The sequence below is a fragment of the Crinia signifera genome, chromosome 2 (genome assembly GCF_055691185.1).
Source record: "Crinia signifera chromosome 2, ASM5569118v1, whole genome shotgun sequence".
Taxonomy (NCBI): domain Eukaryota; kingdom Metazoa; phylum Chordata; class Amphibia; order Anura; family Myobatrachidae; genus Crinia; species Crinia signifera.
Genome location: NC_139218.1, coordinates 14604953 through 14625079, shown reverse-complemented (window position 1 = coordinate 14625079; position 20127 = coordinate 14604953). Strand labels below are relative to the sequence as shown.

Here is a 20127-nt window from a genome sequence, read left to right as displayed (position 1 = left end):
ACGCGCCCAAACCCAGGATTAGCGTATGTCTGTCTGGGTATTCCCGGGAATTTACTCCGGATAATGAGCACCTGCAATTGACCAGGGTGTTTACTGGTATTTTACTCCCGGGTATAATACCCAGCTTATGTCTGAACGGTATTACCCGGGTTTTTCAGTTTTAAACAAGTGATGTGGCTTTTTTTTGCTGATGAGGCGTCTTCTGATGAGGTCATCAGCTGCAGCCGGGGAAGATGCCTCAGGCACATGTGCGGAGGCGCTTGCAGAGGCAGTGGCTGCATGTTGGTCCCTTTGCAGCAACAGAGTGCAGATTCCTGTGGGATGTCAGGTGGCATGGACATCATTGGAAGGAAGTGGAGGTCAGGGAGCGGATACACGTGCGGGGAGAAGAGGAGATCAAATCTCAAATCACAGGCACGGTGAAGGATGCCATAGTGTATGCAAATATTGCAAAGGTCCTTGCTAGTAATGGCACCTGCACACTGCGGATATCCGCGACGCAGGAACCCAGACACAGTTTCATCCAGTCTCTGGGGTAGGGAAATGAACCGGTGATATAAGGAATCCAGGATTGCCTTGGTCACTTCCCGCACCAACACACACACCGTGGAGATGCCTACACCAAACAAACATGCTATTGTGCGGTACTCGCCAGGGGTAGCATACCACCACAAGACAATCGCCCGTCTCCTGCTAGGGGAAATGGGCGGGCTCCAACGGGTTGTTTGCCTGGTAAGTGCCGGGAAGAGGAGTTCTAAAATATAATTAAGAGGTGCCATTCGGGTATCCAGACCGATCATAGACAGGCGGTACACTTGCCTAGGGCACCGGCCACTAGAGGGCGGCACCGAGCTGAGCTCTTTGGAAGGGACAGATACAGCCGCCCGCCAATTAACCATCCCAGTCGGCCGGGTCACTACCATAAGTGAAGTAAGTCCACTCACACTACCAGCACCCCTCCGCCCCGGTTATTACTCACGGTTAGCATCCCCTCCCCCCCCCCATGGAGCTGGATTGCATATGCCGCCATTAGCACTGACCCGCCCGCCGTGTATTTGTTTGGCTAGCGCCCACAGGTAGGCGCCCCCCACGGTTAGGCACGCTGGATGGTGGTGGCCGCAGGTAGCACCTTAAACCCCACCTCCCCGTGCAGCCGGATAGCGGCGGCCACCGGAAGAAGCCCCCGTCCCGTGCAGCTGGATGGTGGCGTAGCCCGCGGGTAGCATCCCCCACCCTCCCGTGGAGCTGGATTTTGGCGGCCGCGGGGAGCACCTTAACCCTCCTCACCTCCCCCTTGCAGCTGCGGGTAACAGATCCCCATGGAGCTCGATAGTGCAGCCTGCTGGTAGCACCCCCCCCCCCCCCCCACCACCCTAATGGAGCTGGATAGCAGCGGCCACGAGTAACATACACACCCAATCACCCACCCCTCCTATATCTTGGTTTCAGAGCTCTGCTTGTAGCAAAGGGATTTATTTTGTGACAGGTGCCTGCATTGACATTAACGAGAGCACTAGAATTCATATAATATAAGTGAGTTAATTATAACTCATAATAATTATATATTGTACGCCCAGGCTTCCTAATGCCCCATATACCCTTGTGATTCACATCCCCCCCCCCATACCCCCATGTGATTTACAACCCCAACCCCTCCCCCAGCCAACCACTACAGCCCCCGCATACTCATTAGCCAAGATGCTGGATGCACAGGTGGGCAAAATCCCGACCGCCGAAATCCCGACAAGGGGAGGGGCCACGCAGCGGGCCCCGGTGCCTCGCTACGCTCGGCACACTAGTTTATTCTCGCTCTATGGGTGTTGTGGACACCCACAGAGGTACAAAGTGCTGGGATTTCGGCCGCCGGGATTTCAACTGCATCCTGATGACAGCATGGGCGGGCTGTTTTAGCAGGGCACTGCTAAAGGGGCAAGGTGCATTTTGCCCTTTAAACATTGGGAACAGGACAGAGCCATGCTAAAATAGCCTAGCGTGAACACCTTTTGGTGGTGGTGGTGGGGCGTTGGGATAACAGTTTGCCTAGGGTGCTGAGAAACCTTGCACCGGCCATGGTTTTATACCATAACCGCCATTTGACATCCTAAAATGTGCTAGCCATTGATTATCCTCAAATGCCTCCACAAACCCGGCCATGTTGCTAATCTCTAGCCCACAGTGTACGAACTGACGCACCGGTCACATGCAGTATGGAGGAGATGCTGGACATGATCAAGGTTCTCCTCTGGTGTAAGTAATGCCGGTGATTGGCCTCCCTCTCCACCAAAAAATGATACCTCCTTCTCTGCATCTCACACTGTGCAACAAAGAACAGCATGTGTAGCTTAATCCAAGCATCAGAGCCTGCAAAACACAGCAAATCCACAAGAGCATACAAACTCTCCAAATGTCCTCAGCAGCCATAACAGCAATGCATTGTGGGAACTCCCCACAGGCCCTTTTGTAGTCAGACCCCACCTTTGGATGATGTCATTCTTGTGAGCCAGCAAAAGTGTCCCATTTTAATGATGAAACACTGAAATGCTTGAAAAAGCCTGTCTTATGTGTAAAAGGGGTATACCCGGGTTTGTCCCGGATCTGAGGTGTAGTGTGTGAAAGGGGGTCTGTTCCTAAAATCCCGGGAGTGACCTGGGTTGAAAATCCCAGGTAAACCTGGCCAAAATCCCTGGTAGTATGTCTAAAAGGGGTATAACTTGGATATGAAGGGGCAGCTGTTGGCGAGCGAGAAAGTGGGTAGAGATTATGTACCAGCCAATCAGCCCCCAACAGCCATGTTACAGACCGTTTGAAATGACAGTTGGGAGCTGGTCCATAGTCCTGCACCATCTTCAGGAATGAGCCCGTCCAAGCCAAAGCTGTGTAAGTGTGACCTTATACCCGTCTGTGTCCTCACACTGTGCTGGGATAGGATATATTGTAGATATACTGCGCTGACTAATCACCTATAGAGCTGATGTTTTATAGTGTACATGGGAATTACCCTTCCGGCTTGCTGGGAGTTATAGTGCTCTGACAGCCAGCGAGTAATATACAGCAGAGGTTTATATGTTGGGATAGGCAGGGAAGGGTAAACTGGGATCTCTAGTGCTATAAAAGATGGGGTAGCCACAGGAATCCTAGAAAATCGGCAAAATAGCCTAGATTGTACTGCAGCACATACATACATATGGAGCGTCCCTCATTCAGGCAGGGGATGGCGGTAGATTCTCCAGCCGCCATCCCCCAGCAGCCTTCAGAAGGGGACGCGTGTGCGTCCCCATAAGACGGAGCTCCCCCAGGATCCCCAACGCGTTCCCCCACCTCCCCGCTGCCCCCCCCCCCCCTAACCCTGCCCGTCTCCTTGAATCGTTCCTGTCCCCCACCGTCTCGTCCCAGTCAGATTTAGCATCTGCTCTTCAGTGGGGGTGGTGTGGTGAGCCCCGGTGCTGGATGAGAGGCGCTACATCTGTACATATACTTGGAAGTCTCTGGAACACTGCCATCTGCTGGCAGAGAGTGAAACTACATCTCTTTCTCACACATGCACAAACACAGAAGGTAGCAGACTAGCCTTCGAATCTTTTACTTCGAGCGGGCTTACTATTACACTAATAACTTTGCTCCCCAGATGTTGTCAAACTACAAATCCCAGCATGCCTCGCCACAGGGAGTGTTAAAACTGTGGCAAGGCATGCTGGGATGTGTAGTTTTACAACATCTGGAGAGCCACAGGTTGGCCTGTCTGCTGTAGATAATGATCTGATAATACCACTGGGGCACCTGCTACAATCTTGGCTGGGGGGGGGGGGGGGGGGTAGACACACACTGACTGGTCAATATGCAATTATATGCTATTGTGAGTACACCATGTATGGGAGATGCCTGTTACAATCAGTGGGGCACCGATATATAATGAATACAGTCATAGTGAATGAGGGGTGTAATATTGGGTATTATAAGAGATGAGGACCTGCTAGGCTGCTATAATCAGTAATATGTGGGGGGGGGGCACTCATATATAATGCAGTCAAACACTGATAGGATTGGGTGTAATTCTAATAAGAGAAGATACTTAACACATACCTCCCAACTTTGTCCACAAGCAAGTGGGGGTTGGGGTATGGCCAGTGCTCTGTGAGCTACTGGCCATGCTCCCAGCCCCTCTGTCTCTCTGCATAGATACAGCATCAACCTGTCAGTGTCGACCAGTTGACTTTTCTAGTTAGCCCGGATACCACTGTAGGCTGGGGCTCAGGGATAGCACAAGTAGCACATACATCCCATTCCCTGTGTACAGTCTATGCACCTCTAACAAATCAATGTATATACCTGTCACTGTCTAATTACAGGTAAGATCTGGCCCTTTAAGCCCAGCACCCCGGCATCTAACCTGGTCGTCTGCCAATTACATAGCACGGCGTACCGGTGCACAATGAGGGAGCACAAGCACCAGCATGTATGTTCCAGCACCAGGGGTCTAGGGAGCTGTGCCCCTTATAAAGAACGTAAGAACACGTGCCCTCCCAGGAACATAGCTGATGAGGTCAGAAGAGCGAAGACGACCAAGGTGAGTCCATCGTTGTGTGCAGTTACATATGTGTTCAGGGATGGACACAGTGACATGCTTAGATCCCATGCAATCTGTGCACCATACACACATGGATCCGTGTATTGGGATTACAGGTGTCACATATTACTACCTTACCTGTAACCTCACATGATAGGTGCTCTTTCATTGGCTGATCTCCAAGGTGCTGGATTGCGCTGGGTAACAGGAGACGGCCCAGCGTGTATAACACCTGTGTTACAGAGCAGACACCGCAGCTGTGAGCTCTGGGATAGAGATGGTCAAACACTAACAAAAAATTTATTTCCCCAATTAAAACCTGTACATTTTGTATCCGCAGACCCCTGACACCCAACATGATACCTGAACGGTGGACGGGGTAAGAGGACGACATCTGGCCTCCTGGATCTCAGCAACTTCCAGCATTAAGACCGTTAGATAGAAATAAAGTCATAAATCAAAGTTATTCTGCTTATGTCATCATTGCAGTTTCACATTGTGAATCATTGTGTCACATGACGTCAGCAGCCCCCATCTGAGGAGGAAATAACTGACTTATTGGTACTTGTTTCCTATCTGGGCGCCCGTCGTGGTGATCGCGGGTACATTTATGTCTGGCCGCGACGCGACCGACGCGATGCCCCCGATTTCCCATTGAAACCCATGTTAAACATGGAAATCGCGTCGGTCTCGTCGCGGCCGGCCATAAATGTACCCGCGATGCCCGCGACGCGATGCTCCCGATTTGCCATAGGAATCAATGTAAAAAGGCCCGATGGACACGATTTTACTGTTAAATGCCTCAATGGACCCGATTTTACCATAGGAAACAATGTTAAATGGGCCTTAGAGCCCAAATAGTTACCCTGAACTCTGAAATGGCCCCCCCAATTGTTTACGCCACCCCACGATCCACGCGAACCCGAAGCGTGGCGAGCGCAGCGAGCCCGCGAGGGGCGGCGGTACGCGTCCTCCGACCTTTTCATGCCCTACTATCCACTAGGGCGTGGAGTGAGAATAGAATAGTGTGGCGAGCGCAGCGAGCCACCGAGCCCGAAGCGTGGCGAGCGCAGCGAGCCCCGCGAGGGGACGCGGATACCTTCACAGTTATACGCGTCCCCTCGCGGGCTTCCCAGGTGTCCATGGCGACGCGGACACCTGGGAAGCCCGCGAAGGGACGCGTTTACCTGTGAAGGTATCCGCGTCCGCTCGCCACGCTTCGGGCTCGGTGGCTCGCTGCGCTCGCCACACTATTCTATTCTCACTCCACACCCTAGTGGATAGTAGGGCATGAAAAGGTCGGAGGACGCGTACCGCCGCCGCTCGCCACGCTTCGGGTTCACGTTGATGGCGGGGTGGCGTCAACTACTTTTGGGGGGACATTTTTATGTTCAGGGGTGTTTTTGCCCCATTTCCCATTGTTCCCTATGATAATTTGGGGAAATTGATCCATTTAACATTGTTTCCTATGGTAAATCGCGGTCATCGCGGGTAAATTGAGGCATTTAACATTGTTCTCTATGGGAAAATCGCGGGCATCGCGTCTGGCACATCGCACCCGATTTTTTATCGGCCGCGATGCCCCCCATTTTACCCCCGATGCCCGCGATTTCAATCGTGGGCGCCCAGATAGGAAACAAGTACCGACTTATTTCCAAAGGCAGGAGACCATCGAATTCATTTTCCTGCTAGGGGCCGCACACGAGGGGATGTGTTAGCGAAGGGATTTGGGTGGGGATAGGCATTAATGTGGCTCGCTAGCGGTCGTTTGCTGTGTATACCCCTTTCAGACATAGTACCCGGGATTTTAAACCTGGTTCAATCTCGGGTTTTAAAAATCCTGGGACCATTGCAGGTCCGCAGGACCTGGGATTTTAGTCTGCCAGACATACGCTAGTGTACGTACAACACCAACACTAAGGGGCAACTTGCTTATCACCCCCCCCACACACACACACACACACACACACACACACACGTTGGGTCTCGGGAGAAGGTGGTGTGGTGTTCTGTGTGTGTCAGACAGGTGAGCTGTGTGTGAGTGTGTGTTGCGAGGAGACTGTGTGTTGGGTCTCAGGAGGAAGTGTTGTGGTCTGGTCACTGGTGTGGTGTGTGTATTGGGGGGGAGGCTGTGTGTGGGGACTCGAGAGGAGGTGTTGTGGTCTGGTGTATGTTGGGTCTCTGGAGGAGGTGGTGTGGTGTTGTGTGTGAGAGGCCGGGAGGAGGCTGTGTGTGTGTGTGTGTGTGAGAGAGGACGGGAGGAGGCTGAGTGTGTGTGTGTGTGTGTGTGAGAGAGAGGCCGGGAGGAGGCTGTGTGTGTGTGTGTGTGTGTGAGAGGCCGGGAGGAGGCTGTGTGTGTGTGTGTGTAAGAGAGGCCGGGAGGAGGCTGTGTGTGTGTGTGTGTGAGTGAGAGGCCGGGAGGAGGCTGTGTGTGTGTTGGGGGAGGAGGCTGTCTGTGAGGCAGGGAGGAGGCTGTGTGTGTGAGAGAGAGACCGAGAGGAGGCGGTGTGTGTTGGGGGAGGAGGCTGTGTGTGTGAGTGTGTGTGTGAGAGAGAGGCCGGGAGGAGGCTGTGTGTGTGTGTGAGAGAGGCCGGGAGGAGGCTGTGTGTGTGTAAGAGAGAGGCCGGGAGGAGGCTGTGTGTGTGTAAGAGAGAGGCCGGGAGGAGGATGTGTGTGTGTGTGTGAGTGAGAGAGAGGCCGGAAGGAGGCTGTGTGTGTGAGAGGCCGGTATGAGGCTGTGTGTGTGTGTGTGAGAGAGAGGTCGGAAGGAGGCTGTGTGTGTGAGACAGGCCGGAAGGAGGCTGTGTGTGTGAGAGAGGCCGGAAGGAGGCTGTGTGTGAGAGAGGCCGTGTGTGTGTGTGAGGCTGTAATATTGGGTGGCTGTGTGTAGTATAATAGCGGTGTGTGTACAGGCTGTAATATTGGGTGGCTGTGTGTAGTGTAATAGCGGTGTGTGTACAGGCTGTAATATTGGGTGGCTGTGTGTAGTGTTATAGCGGTGTGTGTACAGGCTGTAATATTGGGTGGCTGTGTGTAGTATAATAGCAGTGTGTGTACAGGCTGTAATATTGGGTGGCTGTGTGTAGTGTAATAGCGGTGTGTGTACAGGCTGTAATATTGGGTGGCTGTGTGTAGTGTAATAGCAGTGTGTGTACAGGCTGTAATATTGGGTGGCTGTGTGCAGGGCCGTTTCTAGACAATTTAGCACCCAGGGCGAAGAAAAAAAATGCGCCCCCCCCCCTCACACACACAGAAATACACAACCGCGCCGAAATAGGGTGTGTGGCTTAATTCTAAAAAGGGGTGTGGCTTAATATAAGGGCGGGGTCTAGGAGGAAAACAATTACCTTGCATCACACTTTTGCAACCTGATTGACCAGGCATTGGTTACAGGCTACAGGCGCCTACAGGCAGGGGCGGATCCAGGAAAAAATGACAGGGGGGGCACCACAATTAATAAAGGGAAGTGTTGTTGTGTGAGCAGGTTTCTAGTAAAGAGTATATGGCCTAATAAAACATGGCTGTGGCCTCAAAAGGGAATGCTGTACCCAGTGAGGCAAGTTTAAAACTAAATTTTAGTTGTACTCAGGGCTATTTTTCAGCAGGCTCCAGCAGGAACTGAGGCCCTTATTCTAGTTCACTCTTTCTGACAAAATATTTCTTAGATGGACAAAACCATGTGGACTACAGGTGAGGCAGATGTAACTTGTGCAGAGATAATTAGATTTGGGTGGGGTTTTACACCTGCCTCATCTGCAGTGCACATGGTTTTGTCCATATAAGAAATATTTTGTCAGAAAGAGTGAACTAGAATAAGGGCCTCAGTTTCTGCTGGAGCCTGCTGAAAAATAGCCCTGGTTGTACTAATAGCGTGCGCCGCAGGCGCGCGCCCCAAAATTGGGCGTGGTCACTTGTTTTGAGGAGGTGTGGTTATAATGAAACTAGAGGAGTGGTTACATTAAAATAGGGGCATGGCCACATTATGCCACACACACCGAAATCAATCTTACACATTATGCCACAAACAGTAATGCCCATTACACATTATGTTCCACGACATAATGATTCTTACACATTATGCCCATTACACATTATGCCACAAAACATAATGCCCATTACACTTTATGCCACAAAACATAATGTCCATTACGTATTATGCCACCTGCCATAATGGCCACTACACATTATGCTACATGCCGTAATACCCACTTCACATTATGTCACACTCCATAATGCCCACTACACATTATGGCACATGCCATAATGCCCACTACACATCCAGAGGCATGTTCCACAAAAAAGGGGTGTATTCTCACTAGGAGTGTGTTCTAAAATTATAACACACAGTGGCCCTTATTCAGATCTGATCGCAGTTCAAATTTGTTAGGAAAATGGGCAAAACCATGTGCACGGCAGGTGGGGCAGAAGTAACATGTGCAGAGAGAGTTAGATTTGGGTGGGCTGAGTTAAAACTGAAATCTTAATTGCAGTGTAAAAATAATGCAGCCAGTATTTACCCTGCACAGAAACAAAATAACTCACACAAATCTCACTCTCTCTATACAGGTTACATCTGCCCCACCTGCCGTGCACATGGTTTAGCCCATTTTCTGAACAAATTTGTACTGCGATCAGATCTGAATAAGGGCCTGTAGCACAGTGTTATTTACATTTCATCATGTAGTGCTTCTTATTTACACACACACACACACTAGTGTCCCTTATTCATGTTACACCACACAATAGAGCCCATTATTTATGTTACTTCAGACAGTAGTACCCCTTATATACATTACACCACACAGTAATGCCCCTTATACACATAATGCCAACAGTAGTAGTGCCTTTTACACATATTCACAGTAATGCTCACAGTACGCTGCTTATAAAAAATGCCCACAATAATACCATATATACATAATGCCCAGACTACTGCAGGATACACATAATGCCCAGAGTAGTGACTCTTACACATAATGCTGGTAATAGTGCCACTTACACATAATGGCCAGAGTAGTGTTATTTGCAGAATGCTCCCTGAGGTGTCACTTATACACAGAATGCCCCCAATAGTGGTGCTGCCGACACAGAATGCCCCAATAGTGGTGCTGTGACACAGAATGCCCCAATAATGGTGCTGCTGACAAAGATTGCCCCAATAGTGGTGCTGTGACACAGAATGCCTCCAATATTGCCGACATAAAATGCCCCCAATATTGGTGCTGCCGACACAAAATGCCCCCAATAGTGGTGCTGCCAACACAAAATGCCCCCAATAGTGGTGCTGCCAACACAAAATGCCCCCAATAGCGGTGCTGTGACACAGAATGCCCGCCAATAGTGGTGCTGCCAACACAGAATGCTGCCAAAAGTGGTGCTGCCGACACAGAATGCCCCCCAATAGTGGTGCTGCCGACACAGAATGCCCCCAATAGTTGTGCTCCGACACATAATGCCTTCAATAGTGGTGCTGCCGACACAGAATGCCCCCCAATAGTGGTGCTGCCAACACAGAATGCCCCCCAAAAGTGGTGCTGCTGACACAGAATGCCCCCAATAGTGGTGCTGCCGACACAGAATGCCCCCCAAAAGTGGTGCTGCTGACACAGAATGCCCCCCAAAAGTGGTGCTGCTGACACAGAATGCCCCCAATACTGGTGCTGCTGACACAGAATGCCCCCAATAGCGGTGCTGCTATTGGGGGCATTCTGTGTCAGCAGCACCAGTATTGCCCCCTGTAGTGTTGCTGACACAATTTCCCCAGTAAGACTCACCACCCCGGGCCTCCTCTGATAGCCATGCTATCATCACTGGTTGTCACTGGGGGGAGCGGACTCAGAATGCACGATTGTCACAGTTCGGGTCCTCCAAGGCTGCTGGCCAGTGCTGCGGCTGCCGGCTCTCCCATTTTCCAGCGCCGCGGCTGCCTGCCTGCCTCGCCTACATCTCCTCCCAGCGCTGCTCTTCCCTCTGCAGCAGACGCGCGGGCGACGCAGCATCATGACGTCACCCACACAGGCCGGGACGGGTCCTAGGGATGAGAAACCCGGTGGTGTCCGACTCTGGCGTCATATTAGGCCATGACAGCGGCACCCTGTAGCTGTCGGCTGCTGCTGCGCCCGGCCCAGGGTGGCTGGGGCTTTTAAGTATATATATAAAAAAAAAGTATTTAAAAAAAATTACTATACGACAGGGAGGGCACGTGCCCGGGTGCCCCCCCCTAAATCCGCCAGTGCACAGGCACATCAGCACACCAGTCCAGGCAGCATTTAAAAAGCGGGGACGAGCCGTGCGGCGCCCCGGGCAGATGCACGGCTCGTCCCCCTGTAAAAACGGCCCTGGCTGTGTGTGTAGTGTAATAGCGGTGTGTGTACAGGCTGTAATATTGGGTGGCTGTGTGTGTAGTATAATAGCGGTGTGTGTACAGGCTCCAATATTGGTTGGCTGTGTGTAGTGTAATAGCGGTGTGTGTACAGGCTGTAATATTGGGTGGCTGTGTGTGTAGTGTAATAGCAGTGTGTGTACAGGCTGTAATATTGGGTGGCTGTGTGTGTAGTGTAATAGCGGTGTGTGTACAGGCTGTAATATTGGGTGGCTGTGTGTGTAGTATAATAGCGGTGTGTGTACAGGCTGTAATATTGGTTGGCTGTGTGTAGTGTAATAGCGGTGTGTGTACAGGCTGTAATATTGGGTGGCTGTGTGTGGTGTAATAGTGGTGTGTGTACAGGCTGTAATATTGGGTGGCTGTGTGTAGTATAATAGAGGTGTGTGTACAGGCTGTAATATTGGGTGGCTGTGTGTGTAGTATAATAGCGGTGTGTGTACAGGCTGTAATATTGGGTGGCTGTGTGTGTACAGGCTGTAATATTGGGTGGCTGTGTGTGTAGTATAATAGCAGTGTGTGTACAGGCTGTAATGTTGGGTGGCTGTGTGTGTAGTGTAATAGCGGTGTGTGTACTGGCTGTAATATTGGGTGGCTGTGTGTGTAGTGTAATAGCAGTGTGTGTACAGGCTGTAATATTGGGTGGCTGTGTGTAGTGTAATAGCGGTGTGTGCACAGGCTGTAAAATTGGGTGGCTGTGTGTAGTGTAATAGCAGTGTGTGTACAGGCTGTAATATTGGGTGGCTGTGTGTGTAGTATAATAGTGGTGTGTGTACAGGCTGTAATATTGGGTGGCTGTGTGTGTAGTATAATAGTGGTGTTTTTTACAGGCTGTAATATTGGGTGGCTGTGTGTAGTGTAATAGCGGTGTGTGTACAGGCTGTAATATTGGGTGGCTGTGTGTGTAGTGTAATAGCAGTGTGTGTACAGGCTGTAATATTGGGTGGCTGTGTGTAGTGTAATAGCGGTGTGTGCACAGGCTGTAAAATTGGGTGGCTGTGTGTAGTGTAATAGCGGTGTGTGTGTACAGGCTGTAATATTGGGTGGCTGTGTGTAGTATAATAGCGGTGTGTGTACAGGCTGTATTATTGGGTGACTGTGTGTAGTGTAATAGCGGTGTGTGTACAGGCTGTAATATTGGGTGGCTGTGTGTGTGTGTAAGAGAGAGGCCGGGAGGAGGCTGTGTGTGTGAGGGAGGCCGGAAGGAGGCTGTGTGTGTGAGAGAGGCCGGAAGGAGGCTGTGTGTGTGTGTGTGTGTGTGTGTGTGTGTGTGTGTGAGGCTGTTATATTGGGTGGCTGTGTGTAGTATAATAGAGGTGTGTGTACAGGCTGTAATATTGGGTGGCTGTGTGTGTAGTGTAATAGCAGTGTGTGTACAGGCTGTAATATTGGGTGGCTGTGTGTGTAGTGTAATAGCAGTGTGTGTACAGGCTGTAATATTGGGTGGCTGTGTGTGTAGTGTAATAGCAGTGTGTGTACAGGCTGTAATATTGGGTGGCTGTGTGTGTAGTGTAATAGCGGTGTGTGTACAGGCTGTAATATTGGATGGCTGTGTGTGGTGTAATAGCGGTGTGTGTACAGGTTGTAATATTGGGTGGCTGTGTGTAGTGTAATAGCGGTGTGTGTACAGGCTGTAATATTGGGTGGCTGTGTATAGTGTAATAGCAGTGTGTGTACAGGCTGTAATATTGGGTGGCTGTGTGTAGTGTAATAGCAGTGTGTGTACAGGATGTAATATTGGGTGGCTGTGTGTAGTGTAATAGCGGTGTGTGTACAGGCTGTAATATTGGGTGGATGTGTGTAGTGTAATAGCAGTGTGTGTACAGGCTGTAATATTGGGTGGCTGTGTGTAGTGTAATAGCGGTGTGTGTACAGGCTGTAATATTGGGTGGCTGTGTGTAGTTTAATAGCAGTGTGTGTACAGGCTGTAATATAGGGTGGCTGTGTGTAGTGTAATAGCGGTGTGTGCACAGGCTGTAATATTGGGTGTCTGTGTGTGTAGTGTAATAGCGGTGTGTGTACAGGCTGTAATATTGGGTGGCTGTGTGTAGTGTAATAGCGGTGTGTGTACAGGCTGTAATATTGGGTGGCTGTGTGTAGTGTAATAGCTGTGTGTGTACAGGCTGTAATATTGGGTGGCTGTGTGTAGTGTAATAGCGGTGTGTGTACAGGCTGTAATATTGGGTGGCTGTGTGTAGTGTAATAGCAGTGTGTGTACAGGCTGTAATATTGGGTGGTTGTGTGTGTAGTGTAATAGAGGTGTGTGTACAGGCTGTAATATTGGGTGGCTGTGTGTAGTGTAATAGCGGTGTGTGTACAGGCTGTAATATTGGGTGGCTGTGTGTAGTGTAATAGCAGTGTGTGTACAGGCTGTAATATTGGGTGGTTGTGTGTGTAGTGTAATAGAGGTGTGTGTACAGGCTGTAATATTGGGTGGCTGTGTGTAGTGTAATAGCGGTGTGTGTACAGGCTGTAATATTGGGTGGCTGTGTGTAGTGTAATAGCGGTGTGTGTACTGGCTGTAATACGGAGGAGGGGGTGTTAGGCAGGGCTTGACAAATCACAGGGGCCAAGTCACCATGGTGACCAGATTCTGCTTCCTGGCGACCAGATTTGCCAGGAAGCAGATTACGCCGGGCAGAGTGGTGGCTTGTGTTAATGCAACAGCCGGGCAGAGCGGTGGACCAACCCACCCGGCTCTGGCTGTATCAGAGCAGGTCCATGGCACAGCTATTTAAAAATTCAAGCCAATCGGAGCTCGCAGTTCTGCAGCCTATCAGGAGCGACAGTGGTAGCTCCTGACTGGCTGTTGGACTGCAAGCTTTGATTGGCCCGCGAGACACGCCCTCTGGGTGGAGCATGACACACCCTCAGGGGCCAAGTACCAGCCAATCAGCCCCCAACAGCCATGTTACAGACTGTTTGAAATGACAGTTGGGAGCTGGTCCATAGTCCTGCACCATCTTCAGGAATGAGCCCGTCCAAGCCAAAGCTGTGTAAGTGTGACCTTATACCCGTGTGTGTCCTCACACTGTGCTGGGATAGGATATATTGTAGATATACTGCGCTGACTAATCACCTATAGAGCTGATGTTTTATAGTGTACATGGGAATTACCCTTCCGGCTCTGCCTGCGGGCTTGCTGGGAGTTATAGTGCTCTGACAGCCAGCGAGTAATATACAGCAGAGGTTTATATGTTGGGATAGGCAGGGAAGGGTAAACTGGGATCTCTAGTGCTAGAAAAGATGGGGAGCCACAGAAATCCTATAAAATCTGCAAAAAAGCTTAGAGCAGGCATGTCCAAACTGTGGCCCTCCAGCAGTTGTGAAACTACAAGTCCCATCATGCCTTGCCACAGTTTTTATATTAGTTAATGCTGAAACTATGGCAAGGCATGCTGGGATGTGTAGTTTCACAACAGCTGGAGGGCCACAGTCTGGGCATGCCTGGCTTAGAGCATATTTTTTTACTAGCTTTCAAAGCTTTTGCTTCGAGCGGGCTTACTATTACATGAATACATGTGTTAGCTTGTCCTGCTGTAGATAATGATCTGATAATACCACTGGGGCACCTGCTACAATCTTGGCTGGGGGGGGGGCGGGGGGGAGTAGACACACACTGACTGGTCAATATGCTATTATATGCTATTGTGAGTACACCATGTATGGGAGCTGCCTGTTACAATCAGTGGGGCACCGATATATAATGAATACAGTCATAGTGAATGAGGGGTGTAATATTGGGTATTAGAAGAGATGGGGACCTGCTAGGCTGCTATAATCAGTAATGCGTGTGTGGGGGGGGGGCACTCATATATAATGCAGTCAAACACTGATAGGATTGGGTGTAATTCTAATAAGAGAAGATACTGAACACATACCTCCCAACTTTGTCCACAAGCAAGTGGGGGTTGGGGTATGGCCAGTGCTCTGTGAGCTACTGGCCACACTCCCAGCCCCTCTGTCTCTCTGCATAGATACAGCATCGACCTGTCAGTGTCGACCGATTGACTTTTCTAGTTAGCCCGGATACCACTGTAGGCTGGGGCTCAGGGATAGCACAAGTAGCACATACATCCCATTCCCTGTGTACAGTCTATGCACCTCTAACAAATCAATGTATATACCTGTCACTGTCTAATTACAGCTAAGATCTGGCCCTTTAAGCCCAGCACCCCGGCATCTAACCTGGTCGTCTGCCAATTACATAGCACGGCGTACCGGTGCACAATGAGGGAGCACAAGCACCAGCATGTATGTTCCAGCACCAGGGGTCTAGGGAGCTGTGCCCCTTATAAAGAACGTAAGAACACGTGCCCTCCCAGGAACATAGCTGATGAGGTCAGAAGAGCGAAGACGACCAAGGTGAGTCCATCGTTGTGTGCAGTTACATATGTGTACACAGGGCCTGGTTCAGGGATGGACACAGTGACATGCAGTGCCGTCTTTCCCATTGGGCACGATGGGCAGTTGCCCGGGGGCCCTAGGACCTAGGGGCCCCCGGCCCAGCCCAATGGGAAAGATGGTGGCCGGGGTCCGGAAAATCCGCTCACCCTCGCTGGGGGATCCGGGCAGGGGGATCAGGGCGGTGGCGGTAGCTAGAAGCCTGATTCGGCGAAGCTCTATTTGCCAGCGGGGCGGGAAGCGCTGTTGCATTTGAATAGACTGGCCGGACGCTGATTGGCTGAATTCAGAAAATCAGCATCCGGCCAGTCTTTGAAAAGGCAACAGCGCTTCCCACCCCGCCGGCAAATAGCGCTTCACCTCCTAGCTAGCAGTGAATTTAATTTCGGGGGTCCGTGTGCCGGGGTTCTGATCACCCTCACTGGGTGATCCGGCAGGGGGATCAGGGCATCGGTGGCGGTAGCTAGGAGCCCGAAGCGGCGAAGCGCTATTTGCCGGCAGGGGGGGCGAGAAGCGCTGCTGCATTTAAAATGACTGGCTGAATGCTGATTGGCTGAATTCAGCCAATCAGCATCCGGCCAGTCTTTTCAAATTCAACAGCGCTTCCCGCCCCCGCCGACAAATAGTGCTTCGCCGCTTCGGGCTCCTAGCTACCGCAACCGCCGCCCTGATCCCCTTCCCCAGCGAGGATGGTCGGATCCCCGCCACCCGGCCACCATCTTTCCCATTAGCGCTATTTGCCGGTGGGGCGGGAAGCACTGCTGCATTTGAAAAGACTGGCCGAACGCTGATTGGCTGAATTCAGCCAATCAGCGTCTGGCCAGCCTTTTCAAATGCAACAGCGCTTCCCGCCCCGCCAGTTAATAGCGCTTTGCCACTTCAGGGCAGGCTCCTAGCTACCGCCGCTGCCCTGATCCCCCAGCGAAGATGATCGGATCCCCGGCCGCCGGAAGCTGACTGGCTGCCGCACGGAGCCAGAGAGGTGAGGGTTGGGGAGGTGACTGTGGGCTCCTGGGCAAACTAATTGGGGGGGGGGGGGGTCCAGTGAACTAGGTTGCCCAGGGGCCCTTCCTAATGTTAAGACGGCCCTGGTGACATGCTTAGATCCCATGCAATCTGTGCACCATACACACATGGATCCGTGTATTGGGATTACAGGAGTCACATATTACTACCTTACCTGTAACCTCACATGATAGGTGCTCTTTCATTGGCTGGATTGCGCTGGGTAACAGGAGTCGGCCCAGCGTGTATAGCACCTGTGTTACAGAGCAGACACCGCAGCTGTGAGCTCTGGGATAGAGATGGTCAAACACTAAAATGTTTTTATTTCCCCAATTAAAACCTGTACATTTTGTATCCGCAGACCCCTGACACCCAACATGATACCTGAACGGTGGACGGGGTAAGAGGACGACATCTGGCCTCCTGGATCTCAGCAACTTCCAGCATCGAGACCCTGTTAAATAGAAATAAAGTCATAAATCAAAGTTATTCTGCTTATGTCATCATTGCAGTTTCACATTGTGAATAAAATGTCACATGACGTCAGCAGCCCCCATCTGAGGAGGAAATAACTGACTTATTTCCAAAGGCAGGAGACCATCGAATTCATTTTCCTGCTAGCGGCCACATCCCCTCGCATAGCAGTGCAGGGATTTGGGCGGGCATAGGCAGTAAGGTGGCTCGCTAGCGGTCGTTTGCTGCTTATACCCCTTTCAGACATACTACCCGGGATTTTAAACCTGGTTTAATCTCGGGTTTATAAAAATCTCGGGTCCATTGCAGGTCCGCAGGACCCGGGATTTTAATCTACTAAAATCCCGGGTAGAGCCAGACATACGCTAGTCCCGGGATTGTGCACGTGAAAAATCCCAGGATTTTGCCATATGTCTGAAAGAGGTATCAGCGAGCCCACCTGAATTGGGCCCACACCGGACACAGAGGATTGTTATCCCAATTAAACACAGCAGGGCTGAGGCAGAGACCTCGTACACAAATCCTATGCAGCACAGCCGCCATTTCCGCTTGCTACTAAAGAGTCTGGGCTGTGGCGGTGTGTTCTGACATAGACAAGGTGTCGCGAGGGCAAGCTGATGGATTGCAGACAATGCAGCGATGTCCAGGAACTGGAAATACACCTGTTTTACAGATGGATCAATTGCACCAAGAACAGCGCTGGTGTCAGTGTACCCTGATGATGATAGCGGGTACAAAACCAAGTGTACACAGCGGATAGATACGTACAACACTAAGGGGCATACTTGCTTACCACCCCCACCCCCAGTACACCCAAAAAGCATCTGTCCTCCCCACGGAACAGTGTCTGATCCCCGCCTCCCACTAGCAAGTAGTGGGCGGTCCAGGCGGCGGATGGCGCAATTTTGGCTGAATCGCGTCATTGTAGCGACGTCCTCTGCTTTACAATGTACAGTGCATCTGGAAAGTATTCACAGCGCTTCACTTTTTCCACATTTTGTTATTTTACAGTGTTACTCCAAAATGGAATAGATTCACTGAGGGTGACTGAGAGGCCCGGGTGCTGAGTGTGACTGAGCAGTGGGAGGCCTGGGTGTGACTGAGAGGAGGGGGGCCCGGGTGCTGAGTGTGACTGAGCAGTGGGAGGCCTGGGTGTGACTGAGAGGAGGGGGGGCCCGGGTGCTGAGTGTGACTGAGCAGTGGGAGGCCCAGGTGCTGGATGTGACTGGGAGGAGGGAGGCCTGGTGCTGAGTGTGATTGAGCAGTGGGAGGCCCAGGTGCCGGATGTGACTGGGAGGAGGGAAGCTGGGTGCTGAGTGACTGAGCAGTGAGAGGCTTGGTGCTGAGTGTGACTGAGCAGTGGGAGGCCCAGGTGTGACTGGGAGGAGGGAGGCCGGGTGCTGAGTGTGACTGGGAAGAGGGAGGCCTGGTTCTGAGTGTGACTGAGCAGTGGGAGGCCTGGATGATGAGTGTGACTGAGCAGTGGGAGGCCCGGGTGTGACAGAGGAGGGAGGCCCGGGTGCTGAGTGTGACTGAGCAGTGGGAGGCCTGGGTGTGACTGAGAGGAGGGGGGCCCGGGTGCTGAGTGTGACTGAGCAGTGGGAGGCCCGGGTGTGACAGAGGAGGGGGGCCCGGGTGCTGAGTGTGACTGAGCAGTGGGAGGCCCAGGTGCTGGATGTGACTGGGAGGAGGGAGGCCTGGTGCTGAGTGTGATTGAGCAGTGGGAGGCCCAGGTGCCGGATGTGACTGGGAGGAGGGAAGCCGGGTGCTGAGTGACTGAGCAGTGAGAGGCTTGGTGCTGAGTGTGACTGAGCAGTGGGAGGCCCAGGTGTGACTGGGAGGAGGGAGGCCGGGTGCTGAGTGTGACTGGGAAGAGGGAGGCCTGGTTCTGAGTGTGACTGAGCAGTGGGAGGCCCGGGTGCGACTGGGAGGAGGGAGGCCCAGGTGTGACTGGGATGAGGGAGGCCGGGTGCTGAGTGTGACTGGGAGGAGGGAGGCCGGGTGCTGAGTGTGACTGAGCAGTGGGAGGCCCGGGTGTGACTGGGAGGAGGGAGGCTCAGGTGCCGAGTGTGACTGGGAAGAGGGAGGCCCTTGTGCTGAGTGTGATTTGTAGGTAGAGGGTCAATGTGCTGGGTGTCGGTGTGACTGGAAGTAGGAGGCTGTGGATTGTGTGAGGCCGGGCGGAGGCTGTGTGTTGGGACTTGGGGGGAGGAGGAGGCGCTGTGGTTTGGTGTGTGATGGGACTCAGGAGGAGGCGCTGTGGTGTGTGTTGGGACTCAGGAGGAGGCACTGTGGTGTGTGTGCTGGGACGAGGTTCTGTCGGTGAGCTGGCAGGAGTGTGTGAAGCCGGGAGGAGGCGGTGTGTTGGGACTTGGGAGGAAGAGGCAGTGTGTTTGGGACTCGAGAGGAGGCGCTGTGGTGTGTGTGAGGCTAGGAGGACGCTGTATGTTGGGAATCAGGAGGAGGCAGTGTGTGTGTGATGCCAGGAGGAAACTGTGTGTTGGGAGAAGGAGTTGTGGTCTGGTCTGGTGTGTGCTGGGAGGAAGTGGTGTGATTTGGTGTGTGTGTTTGTTGGGAGGAGGCTGTGTGTGTGTGTGTGTGTTGGAACTCGGGAGGAGGTGGTGTGTTGTGTGCGAGAGGTCGTGAGGGGGTGTTGTGCGTTTGACGCCTGGAGAAGGCTGTGTGTGTGTGTGTGAGGCCGGGAGGATGCTGTGTGTGTGTGTAGGCTGTGTGTTGGGACTCGGGAGGAGGCGGTGTGGTGTGTGTGTGTTGGGAGGTGTTGTGTGAGGCGGGGAGGAGGCTGTGTGTTGGGACCTGGGAGAAGGAGGCGGTGTGGTGTGTGTGTGTTGGGAGGAGGTGTTGTGTGTGTGTGTCTGAGGCCGGGAGGAGGTGTTGTGTGTGAGGCTGGGAGGAGGCTGTGTGTTGGGACATGGGAGAAGGAGGCTGTGTGGTGTGTGTGTGTGTTTGTTGCGAGGAGGCTGTGTGTAGGGACTCGGGAGGAGGTGGTGTGTGTTGGGAGGAGGCTTTGTGTAGGGACTCGGGAGGAGGCGGTGTGGTGTTGGGAGGAGGTGTTGCGTGAGGCCGGGAGGTGTGTGAGAGGCTGGGAGGAGGCTGTGTGTTGGGACTTGGGAGGAGGCAGTGTGTGTTGTATGTTTGTGTGAGGCCGGGAGGAGGCTGTGTTTTTCTGGGACTTGGGAGAAGGAGGAGGCGGTGTGGTGTGTGTTTGTTGGGAGGAGGCTGTGTGTAGGGCCTCGGGAGGAGGTGGTGTGTGTGTGAGAGGCCGGGAGTAGTTGGCTGT

General features: G+C 52.2%; 2 long non-coding RNA genes across 2 annotated transcripts; both read left to right on the top strand.

Moving 5' to 3' along the window:
• The first annotated feature begins 2754 nt into the window (after positions 1 to 2754).
• LOC146058669 (uncharacterized) lies at positions 2755 to 5030 on the top strand. The gene is made up of 3 exons (XR_014469890.1): positions 2755 to 2877; positions 4347 to 4564; positions 4905 to 5030. It is a non-coding gene; the product is annotated as an uncharacterized LOC146058669 (long non-coding RNA).
• An 8753-nt stretch (positions 5031 to 13783) lies between these two features.
• Positions 13784 to 16844, top strand: LOC146058668 (uncharacterized). The gene is made up of 3 exons (XR_014469889.1): positions 13784 to 13942; positions 15094 to 15311; positions 16717 to 16844. It is a non-coding gene; the product is annotated as an uncharacterized LOC146058668 (long non-coding RNA).
• Positions 16845 to 20127: the final 3283 nt, after the last annotated feature.